Consider the following 11,782-nt stretch of genomic DNA (forward strand, 5'->3'; position numbering starts at 1 on the left):
TGACCTTGACTGCAGAGATGAAGTGCAAGTAAAACTTTTCTGAAACAGAAATTGAGGTGCTTGTGGAGAAAAGATAAGAAAAAGCATTGTTTGGTGGTCACAGCAGTGGGGAGACTAGAAAAAAAAATTGCAATGAGTGTCCAGGCGTTACAGGCGCTATTAACACAATCAGACTGATTTGTTTCTTACCTTGTCTGGATGACTGCAATGATCTAGTCCTGTCTACCACAAATATATGTACATTTCAACAGCTGCGGTGCAAGACGGCACTGATGAAATCTTAACAGTGTTGTGAGATTTAAGATCTGAGTATATCTTGTTGGGATGTTCCGATCCGATCACGTGATCGGAAATCGGGCCCGATCATGTGGTTTCAGACTTGATCGAAATTGGACGTTGCATCCCGATCAGGAATCTGATATAGATTTTATCCTCATTATTTTGATCAGCGCTATTTCAAGCTCATTATTGCAGATTAATGGGCCTTTCATGCGTCAGAGGCGTCAAGAATCGGTCTAAAAAGCATTATTTTCAATGGGACGCGCTGCTTTTTAGAGGCGTCAGAAGCATCGCGTCAAAAGCCGAGCTAAAGCGACACTTCTGATGGGAGCATGCATTGCCGCTTGTCGGCAAGCTGACGTGGTCAAAGTTCAACCCAATCCAACTTTCGACGCTCTGAGCTGTGACGTAGCTTCACGCTGTCTAATAGGAACAACATGTCGGGCCAAAACACGGAAGACTAGTGGCAGAGACCACTGATCTGTACAAAACAGAAACGTGTCACAAGACTGCTCATTTATAGAGCAGTTTTCTGAAGAAAATCCTTGGAAATTTTTTTTGTTGTTGTTTGTTACCTCAAAATTTCTGATTACTGTTAAAAAAAAACAAAAAAAAAAACGTTTAGAACACTTGTAATTAAAATAGCTAAATAAAAATCAATAAATGGTTCTTTAGAAACCTTTCATCTGTAAATTAAAACCACCTGTTATTTCAGATTAGATCATTTCTTGTTTAACATAAGGAACCTCGGACATTTATTTTTAGACAAATAAAATAACATGGAAATTTGAACATTTTTTTTTAAGTCTGGTAGATTATTACTTGATTGTTCAAGCTACCTCAAGGAGAAGTGCACTGCTTAAGTGATAAATAATAAAATAAGGTGATTAAAATGAAAATATTATATATTTAGCATTTGTTCATTCAGTTTTTTAAAGTATCAGATTGGGACTCGGTATCGGCAGATACTCAAAATCAGATGACTCAGAATCGGATCGGGGCCAAAAAAACCTGATCAGGACATCCCTAATATCTTGTATAATTGAAAATTCCTCAATGAATAATTGTGGCTCACTTTTGCAAATAAAGCTGACCCCTGCCTCCCCCCATACTTATGATTTCAGTGCAACATGTCCTTTAAAGCATAGCAGAATGGAAATAATGCACGCCACTGTCCAGCACCAAAATCTCAAAGTGGGTCTTGGTACCTGAAGAATTTCAAATTCCGTTCTGCAGTTTTCTTCATAAAAGCCTCCCTGTTCACTGTCACAGAGGCTGCAGTATTGTTCTCAGCCTCTGATCTGATCGATCCCACAGCAGACAGTGTTGATCAAGTCAGCTGTGCACCTGCCTCTGGGCGTGCACAGGTGTGCCTCATCCCCAGACGGCCCGGCCATCACTGCATCCTGCACGGGCTGCGGTTCTCACCAAGACGAAACAAAAAAAATGCAGAGATCATCTGCTGATCATCTGGCTTCGTGTAAGGCATGGTTTGTGTCATCTGGATGTAAACAGGATAAAATAAAGAGCTGAAGTTTTTTTTTTTTGTGAATTTTCCCACAAAAGCGGGTTTGCATGCCGTCAGATTTCCACCAAGTCTCATGCTAAATCATCACAAGATGACTATACACTATAGCGGCTAGGCATGAGTCGGTATGAGATTTGGACGGTATGATAACCGTGGGCAAAAATATAGCGGTTTCACAGTATTATGTATAGCTTTAAAATAGCTCATTTTCATGAGCTGACCTCAAAGATCGTCATCGCACACACACAGAGCAGCTCGTCATTTGGTGTTCCTTCACAGGTGAGCCTTATCACAATCTGCACACCTGTCTTTCATCTTCTCATTACATGTCCCTATTTAAGTAAGGACATGTGAGAAAGAAAGCATTGTTCAGCGTTTCATTTAAAGTATTTAAGTAAAGATCGGATTAGCCACGAGGTGGCGGAGGATTAGCCGCAAAGCTAACGGCGACCCATCCAGGCCCGCGGCGTCGGCGGCCCATCCAGGCCCGCGGCGTCGGCAGGAAGGACAGGAAAATCGCAGCCCTGGAACGAAGAGTGGATGATTTGGAACAATACTCAAGAACAAATGATGTTATTGTGACTGGGTTGAAGATAAAACCCGGGTCATATGCGCATGCTGTGACCGCAAACAGCGTGGACAGAACCAGTGAGCTGGAGATGAGCTCCACAGAGCAACAAGTGGCAGCTTTTCTCGCGACCAGAGACATTCATCTGGACGTTGACACCATCGAGGCTTGCCACCCTCTCCCAGCTAAGGACAACAACACGCCAGCTCTGATTCTGAGGTTTGTGAGCAGGAAAAACAAAATTGCACTAATGAAACAAGGGAAAAAGCTAAAGGGCACGAATGTTTATCTGAATGACCATTTAATAAAAAGGAATGCTGATATTGCCAAGAAAGCCAGATATTTACTGAAACAAAATAAAATACAGAATACATGGGTTATGAACTGCAAAGTATACATTAAACTTAAAGGTACACTTGAGGAAGCTAAGGTACTAGTTATCAAAGACATAGAAGAACTGAATAAATATGAATGAGGATAAAACTGGCTTTTTTTTGTACTGGTTTTGGGTTGATTGTGATTATTGATAAAAACCTATAGATAACATAATGACCATTGACAGTGATCAGTTTTTTTCAGCCCAGGAGCTCGGTTTGGAAACATTTAATCACTGTAATTCTGCTTCCCGCCCCTTTGGACTTGAAATCGATCCTGATTCATTTTTCACTGAAAAAATAGTATGACAATGTAATTATTTTACAGAACAACTCAGAGTATAAAATTAATGATGGGACCTTTTCAATTATACATTTTAATAGTAGAAGTCTCCTTCGGAACATGTCCAGTATAAGTGATTGTTTGTCAAGAACCAAAAAAAGCTTTTCAGTTATTGCAATCTTAGAAACATGGCTAACGGATGATAAAGATTTAGTACATCTGGACGGTTATGAATTGTTCCTAGTTAATAGGCAGAGGAAAAGGGGCGGAGGCGTAGCACTGTATGTAAGGTCTGATTATAACTGCAAACTTGTTAACAATATGTCATTTACAGTGGACAATATTATGGAATGCATTACTGTGGAAATTACAACCATGAATTCTAATAATATCATTGTCAGCTGCATATACAGAGCTCCTGGAGCAAACATTGATTCTTTTGAAGAAATTGTTATGGGAATATATAACAAAATCAATAGAAATAAGTATTTATTTGTCTGTGGAGACTTTAATGTAGATTTTTGAATCCTCACAATCATCCACAAACCACCTCTTTCATAATCCACCTCTTATACTGTTTGGGACTATTTCCAGCTATCACTCATCCAAGCAGAATCACTGTTAACTCTACAACCCTTATTGACAATATTCTGTCTAATGCTATATCTGGTAATCTCACAGCAGGAATTTTGGTAAGTGATATTAGTGATCATTTGCCAGTTTTCACTGTGTTTGCATCACAGGGTCATAGTAGTAGTAATCACCAAAGTGAACTAAAAACCTTGAGGAGAACAGTAACACCTGTAATCATTGATAATTTTAGGGAGGAATTATTGCGCCAGAACTGGGATGAGGTGTATGTTGATGATGTTGATGAATCTTATAATGCTTTTATTTCAACTGTCTCCAGGTTATATGACAAACATTGTCCTCTTGTTAACAAAAGGCACAGAAATCGATATTGTCACAAACCATGGATAACTAAGGGACTTCAGAATGCATGTAAAAAGAAGAACTTGTTATATAAACAATTTATAAAATTAAGAACAAAGGAAGCTGAAACTAAATACAAAATATATAAGAATAAATTAATTCATATTATGAGATTTTCTAAGGAAATATATTATAGTGAGTTACTGGGTATAAATAGAAACATTAAAAACACATGGAATATTATAAATGAAATAATAAATAAGAATAAAAATGTTAGAGATTACCCTTCATTTTTTCATTTAAATAGTAACAATATGATCAATGACAACAAGTCTATTGCTAACCACTTTAATGAATATTTTGTTAATGTTGGGAAAAATCTTGCTAGTAGTATTGACTCATCGAATAACAACTTCTGGGTCAATAATACATCATTTAATAAATCTATGTCAGTGTTCATTGGTGGCACTGATGAGAGAGAAATAATTGATTTGGTGTTTGGTTCCAAAAGTAAGAAATCGACTGATTTTAACAGTTTGGATATGGCTTTATTGAAAAAAAATTGATTGTATAGTAAAACCTTTCAATTACATTCAGGGTTCGATTTTAGCGGTTACCCGGGAACCCGTGGCACCCTACTTTGGGGGCGGGCACACAACTCTTTAGACTTGCATTCCCGACTGGAATCCACCTTTTTTATTTCATAACTGTACAGAAATCTATCAAATTTGGACAAAATTTGTGCAGAATTTGACTTTCTGAGACTGACACATACACAAAACATCATCAAAAAATGTTCTTCTCCTCTGTTTGTAATGCCGCGTTTTATTATACACAGATCAAATGGAGCGTTTTTGAGGGAAGAGCGAACAGCAGCCAGCGGAGAGTTTTTTATATTTCTCTACGTGCGCGCGCGAGCAAATTATCCGTGAAGATTATTTTATTTATTAACTACACAGATGTATAATAAAAGCAAATGGTGACTGGTTTATAAACACAATTATGACAGAGTTTTTGAGGGAAGAGCTGCCTTAGATTCTGAGCTTAATTCTGATTCTGAGGAAGAACACCTTGAAGTGCTGCAGAGAATGGCAGATGACCATGATGACTGCTAATAGATTTTCTGTAATTACAACAAGTGTAATCAACACTCATGGCAGCCATGATTGTTAATGGGCTGGATGTTTAATAAAACATTGGCAGCTGAGATGACCCCATGCTAATCTGCCTGTGCATATTGGCATGGGGTCATCTCAGCTTCTGACAAGGTTAGAAAATTTCGAAATTTCAGAAAATATTACTCCAAAATCCTGTCTGATGAAGGGCGAGGCCCGAAACGTCACCTTTGGTGTGTTATTAAAGGCTTGTTTGGGAGCTAACTGGCTGTGCGGCTCTCTTTCGTTTTTTGTTCTTCCATAATTTCACCCCAAATCTGCCCCAGATATCACCAGAATGCGCAATTTGCATCCTTTTCTATCAAAATTTTGTGGGGGGCATGCCCCCAGACCCCCCTAGTTGCTTTGCTGCTATGCTGCGTAGTGGTAGGTTTGGTACCGAACTTTTCTGAGGGTTTTATGAGCTATTTTAAAGCTATACATAATACTGTGAAACCGCTATATTTTTGCCCACGGTTATCATACCGTCCAAATCTCATACCGACTCATGCCTAGCCGCTATAGTGTATAGTCATCTTGTGATGATTTAGCATGAGACTTGGTGGAAATCTGACGGCATGCAAACCCGCTTTTGTGGGAAAATTCACAAAAAAAAAAAACTTCAGCTCTTTATTTTATCCTGTTTACATCCAGATGACACAAACCATGCCTTACACGAAGCCAGATGATCAGCAGATGATCTCTGCATTTTTTTTGTTTCGTCTTGGCGAGAACCGCAGCCCGTGCAGGATGCAGTGATGGCCGGGCCGTCTGGGGATGAGGCACACCTGTGCACGCCCAGAGGCAGGTGCACAGCTGACTTGATCAACACTGTCTGCTGTGGGATCGATCAGATCAGAGGCTGAGAACAATACTGCAGCCTCTGTGACAGTGAACAGGGAGGCTTTTATGAAGAAAACTGCAGAACGGAATTTGAAATTCTTCAGGTACCAAGACCCACTTTGAGATTTTGGTGCTGGACAGTGGCGTGCATTATTTCCATTCTGCTATGCTTTAAAGGACATGTTGCACTGAAATCATAAGTATGGGGGGAGGCAGGGGTCAGCTTTATTTGCAAAAGTGAGCCACAATTATTCATTGAGGAATTTTCAATTATACAAGATATTAGGGATGTCCTGATCAGGTTTTTTTTGGCCCCGATCCGATTCTTAGTCATCTGATTTTGAGTATCTGCCGATACCGAGTCCCAATCTGATACTTTAAAAAACTGAATGAACAAATGCTAAATATATAATATTTTCATTTAATCACCTTATTTTATTATTTATCACTTAAGCAGTGCACTTCTCCTTGAGGTAGCTTGAACAATCAAGTAATAATCTACCAGACTTAAAAAAAAATGTTCAAATTTCCATGTTATTTTATTTGTCTAAAAATAAATGTCCGAGGTTCCTTATGTTAAACAAGAAATGATCTAATCTGAAATAACAGGTGGTTTTAATTTACAGATGAAAGGTTTCTAAAGAACCATTTATTGATTTTTATTTAGCTATTTTAATTACAAGTGTTCTAAACGTTTTTTTTTTGTTTTTTTTTAACAGTAATCAGAAATTTTGAGGTAACAAACAACAACAAAAAAACATTTCCAAGGATTTTCTTCAGAAAACTGCTCTATAAATGAGCAGTCTTGTGACACGTTTCTGTTTTGTACAGATCAGTGGTCTCTGCCACTAGTCTTCCGTGTTTTGGCCCGACATGTTGTTCCTATTAGACAGCGTGAAGCTACGTCACAGCTCAGAGCGTCGAAAGTTGGATTGGGTTGAACTTTGACCACGTCAGCTTGCCGACAAGCGGCAATGCATGCTCCCATCAGAAGTGTCGCTTTAGCTCGGCTTTTGACGCGATGCTTCTGACGCCTCTAAAAAGCAGCGCGTCTCATTGAAAATAATGCTTTTTAGACCGATTCTTGACGCCTCTGACGCGTGAAAGGCCCATTAATCTGCAATAATGAGCTTGAAATAGCGCTGATCAAAATAATGAGGATAAAATCTATATCAGATTCCTGATCGGGATGCAACGTCCAATTTCGATCAAGTCTGAAACCACATGATCGGGCCCGATTTCCGATCACGTGATCGGATCGGAACATCCCAACAAGATATACTCAGATCTTAAATCTCACAACACTGTTAAGATTTCATCAGTGCCGTCTTGCACCGCAGCTGTTGAAATGTACATATATTTGTGGTAGACAGGACTAGATCATTGCAGTCATCCAGACAAGGTAAGAAACAAATCAGTCTGATTGTGTTAATAGCGCCTGTAACGCCTGGACACTCATTGCAATTTTTTTTTCTAGTCTCCCCACTGCTGTGACCACCAAACAATGCTTTTCTTATCTTTTCTCCACAAGCACCTCAATTTCTGTTTCAGAAAAGTTTTACTTGCACTTCATCTCTGCAGTCAAGGTCATTGAACGCTTATCTGGCTGAAACATTTGAGGTGTTTTGCATTGACCATTTATGGCTGAATGAGGTCATTTAGAGGGTGAAATATATGGCTGATCCACGTGTGCACAATTCTAGAGTGCGATTAGAAAACATTGTTTTAGGTGTGTGTGTGAGTGTGTGTGCGCGCATGGTTTTTATAAATCTGATCACTTTAAGCTTTTGAGCTTGAGTCCTAGGCTCTGTTTTATAAAGGAGACTCTCTTCCTTAACATCAAATCAGAACTTTCACATAATGAACTTTTTACATTTTTCTTTTTTTTTTTCCATAAAAACATTCTCATCCTCCTGCACAAGTATTCGCAAAATTACAGTTTGAAAAAGTGATTAGGAAAATAATAACATATTATGGGGTAAAAGTAATGCAATGTTAAGTTAACAAACCTGCTTTGTACAAGCGAACTCGAGGATTGAAAACAGCTTCCAGAAATTTCCATCCTTTGTTCTCTTCTTTTAAACGATGAATTTCTTCTTCATAGTCTGCAATCAATTCTTCTAACAACCCAAATATTTCTTTATCAACAGCTGTTGGCAGTTGTTTCAGCCTGTCCCTCAGCTGTTGTGCTTTAGACATCTTTGGAGAAAGCCTTTAAAAACACACAAAAAGAGTTATTGAAGAAGTGAATTGATGAAACAGTGAACTATCAGGGGGAGAATAAGTGCAGAGATTGAGTGAGCTGAAGACTTGTTGAGGAGAAACCAGGATTGACTGAAAACAGGCCAATTTAATCATTTGATCATAAAGTATGTGAGATGATGGACTGAGGACACCTATGAGGCACTGTAGGGCTGTTTGGAGACAACAGACTGGAATGTCCTCTGTGAGACAGACGGAGAGGGTATTGATGGACACAGAGTGCATCACAGATGACTTAAATTTCTGTGTGGTCTGCATTGTCCCAACAAGGACTGTACATCGTTCCCCAAACAATAAGCTGTGGGTTACAAAAGAGTTAAAAGCCAAACTCAATGCAATGAAGAGGGCTTTCAGAGGGATCTAAAGGGTTAGCTCATTCATTTTCAGCTGCTTGCCGTAAGATGGTTGCCACGATAATCTCTTGCTCCCTCACGGTGGTCAGGTTGTGATTGGTGGTGACGGTTGGAAATTCCCCACTGTCGTTCAAGTATTGCAGCCACTTATTCTTTTGCATCTGCTGGGTTAGGTTCTTCATCTTTGCCCATTTCTTTGTAGAATTCTGGTCCCATATCATGTAGATGTTTCTTGATTCAACTCCCCAACATGTCTGTTGGAAAGTTTAGTTGTTGCGTACTGGACCCTGATATGGGTTAAGGTCCAGGGCGTACTACCATAGTGGTACAGGATAGCCAGAAGTACAGCAATGCCGACTAATAATGCTGTAATTCTGGCCATCCAACTCCAACATTGGAGGCACTTTTTCTTCCACGGCTGGCTTTGTTGCTGCTGCTTTATTCCAACATTTTCGTAGTAGAATTCACTTGGTACTGGTGGCAGCGGCTCCATCTTTTGGGGTTGTTGCAGTAGTGGCATTTCTATGCCAAACTCTCCTTCTCTTGGTCTTTCATTGGTTCTTTGAGGTTGCGTGGTGATCACGCTGCCTTCCCGTGGTTCTTCCATCTCGAAGATAGATGATCTTAGGTGCTGTTGTTTGTCTCGTGCTCCCAACAGAGACGCTTGATGCTCGTTGCTGAAGAAGGGTGACTAACAAGGGAGATGGCCATGGGAGTCTAATATCTAGTCCTCGCCACGCCCATTTCCAAGTGACAACTGTCACCACCTTCATTTCAGGCGGTGGTCCCTGGGGTGTGTAGAAACACTGTGAAGATGCAGGATTCAATTCTCTACGTAGGTGCAAGATATCCTCATAGGCGTCCCAATATGCCGTTCCACTGTCGACATACTGCGCCATCACAGAGTACAGAGGAGTCGATCTCTGGAATAGTCCTCTTCCCGACTTTATGCCAAGTCGTATCAGTATAGCCTTTGGGGGTTGCCAAAGCCCCACTAGTACTCTGGTTCGCCATCCACTTCTAATAGGCGGAAGACTTCCGCCTTTCTCGATGTCAAGGTGCTGTACTGTCGTGCATATTGGCAAAGTTTGGTTCTCAATCAAACAAAAAGTTGAACGTGCTTCTTGTAGTTGAAGTCTTTTAAACATATAGGGACTACTAGTCCAGATCTGGAAAGATCCAAGCCAAATATCCACATACATTCCCTGTAATGGATCAACATAATTAGGTCCCCACCTTATTTTAAATCTGTAGCCCCTTCTCTGTACATACATTACATTCAAGATGCAGGGATATGAGTCTGGACACCGGGGAATTGGGTAAAACTTCCATCTGACCCCAGGGCAATTCCAGTGTTGTCCAACTTTGTCCACGATAGCTTCCAGAAGAGTGTATATTCCAGGCTCTGCAAGGTCAGCAGTTCTTTTATATGAGTCATTATCTACAAAGTATCCTCCTGTTCCCAGCAACCATCCTTTTCTTATAATCCTTTTGTGGCCAGCTTAAACATATTTTCTTGTAGGGTAATTCCAAGTATGGTGTAAGTCCTCCAGGCCCGGATCGTAGACTATTTACATTATGTTCATCCAGTTTGAAGGTCCGCAGCATGATTCAGACCGAGTTGTCACTCCGCCATAGGTCTCTTTCTGCCAAGATGCACCACCATAGGGAACAGTCGTTGTCTCTTAAGAGATGAGTGTAGATGGGAGATGGGTGCTTAACTTCTGAATCCATTCCTTTCCATGCCCACTTCCACATCGTAACAATTATTCTGTCAGGTTTAGGGAGGGGTCCCTCAGGGATCCTCTGTACCTGATGTGGGGGTACATAGTTCCAGAGATCTTGCCAATGCTGCCAAAACTCTTTTCCAGAATACCTGGTCTGTGATAAGGCTAAATAAAGGGGAACTATAGGCTTCTCTTCTTGATCCTTAGGCTCAATTTGAAGCTGAATTTTTCTTGATTGACAACAGTTCCAGACTCCTCTTCTATACAGGTAGAAGAAGTCTTGATTTACAAAATTGTTGGTATGGTTGGGGGTAGGCAGCTCATACAGGCCAGGGGTTGATCAGTAACTCTCAAATTAATGTCTGGTTATCTAAAACGTAATATCTTGGGTCGTGAAGTCGTCTGTTCAATTGACGTTGCATGTTGGGGCTTGTCGTGCAGATCAAGCACTGGTTAAGGTATATTTCAACATAGACTGCTTGGAGTGGCTCACGTAATTAATCCCCCATCTCAATGTGAATCTCAGGCCGTTGAGTTGTAGGTAAACCACATTTAATATCCAAGGGTAGGTGCCTGAACATCTTGGAACCGATTGGGGTATTCTTCGGCGTCCTTTTATGTACCAATGCTGCAGACTTTCATCGCTCAGCACTCGTTCAGCAAGTAATTTTTGTCCTGTTGTCTCTGTTAAGTCGGCATCTCTTTTATATTCATAATTTGTGACATAATATCCTTTAGATGCTAGTTCCCAGTCTTCTTCAAAATCTTTTTCTGGCCAATTTAAGTATAGTTTCTCAGCAACAAGGCCACATTGTATGTAGGGACAAAGTCTTCCACGATTATTAATAATGGGTACTCTATTTACATTTGGTCCTTGCGACATTTTGCAAACAGCCGCTTCTTTTTACTTCTTCCTCGTCCCGCGGAAAATGGAGGGAAACATCCAGCGACTCCGAGACTTTCTTGATTTTTCCCTCACCTTGAGTCGGTTGGTGTAACGACTGCTGCTGTTCCTCCAGGAGGTCAACGTGTGCTCCGACAGAGTAAACCCCCACATAGGGAACCAACACCATCAGCACTGTGAGCCACACCTTAATTGTTTGGTCCGGCCTACTAGGAGTGTCCGCTCTGCTAGCCACTCCCCCCATAGATTGTATCCTCCTCTTTCTCACCCATTCTTCGGGTGTCACGTGGTACTCGGCTGACTTCTTCGGTTTTGCTGGCTGCTTTATTTCCCCAGGCGTCTAATCCAGTGGTAAATAATGCATGAGGGTTTCTCTGCCCACTTTTTCTTGTGGCACCTCTTCTGCATCTTCCAGTAGAACGTCTGGGTTTTTAGAACTTCTTCTATCAATTTGGCCCAATTTGTCAATTCCCAAGGCCGATCCATCCTTCTTCTTGGGCTTTTTGCTGTTGATCATCGGTCAGTCCTCCCATCATGTCTGTATATCCGGGTCGCTCCGGATCTCTATACACTC

The 11,782-nt window shown here is 40.7% G+C and overlaps 1 long non-coding RNA gene across 1 annotated transcript; it reads right to left on the bottom strand.

The window, feature by feature from the left end:
• Positions 1-2,661: 2,661 nt before the first annotated feature.
• LOC117505632 lies at positions 2,662-11,151 on the bottom strand. The gene is made up of 3 exons (XR_004559186.1): positions 11,142-11,151; positions 6,077-6,079; positions 2,662-2,800 (listed from the first exon to the last, which is right to left on the bottom strand). It is a non-coding gene; the product is annotated as an uncharacterized LOC117505632 (long non-coding RNA).
• Between the last annotated feature and the right edge of the window lie 631 nt (positions 11,152-11,782).

Source organism: Thalassophryne amazonica, unplaced genomic scaffold (assembly GCF_902500255.1).
Source record: "Thalassophryne amazonica unplaced genomic scaffold, fThaAma1.1, whole genome shotgun sequence".
Classification (NCBI taxonomy): Eukaryota; Metazoa; Chordata; class Actinopteri; order Batrachoidiformes; family Batrachoididae; genus Thalassophryne; species Thalassophryne amazonica.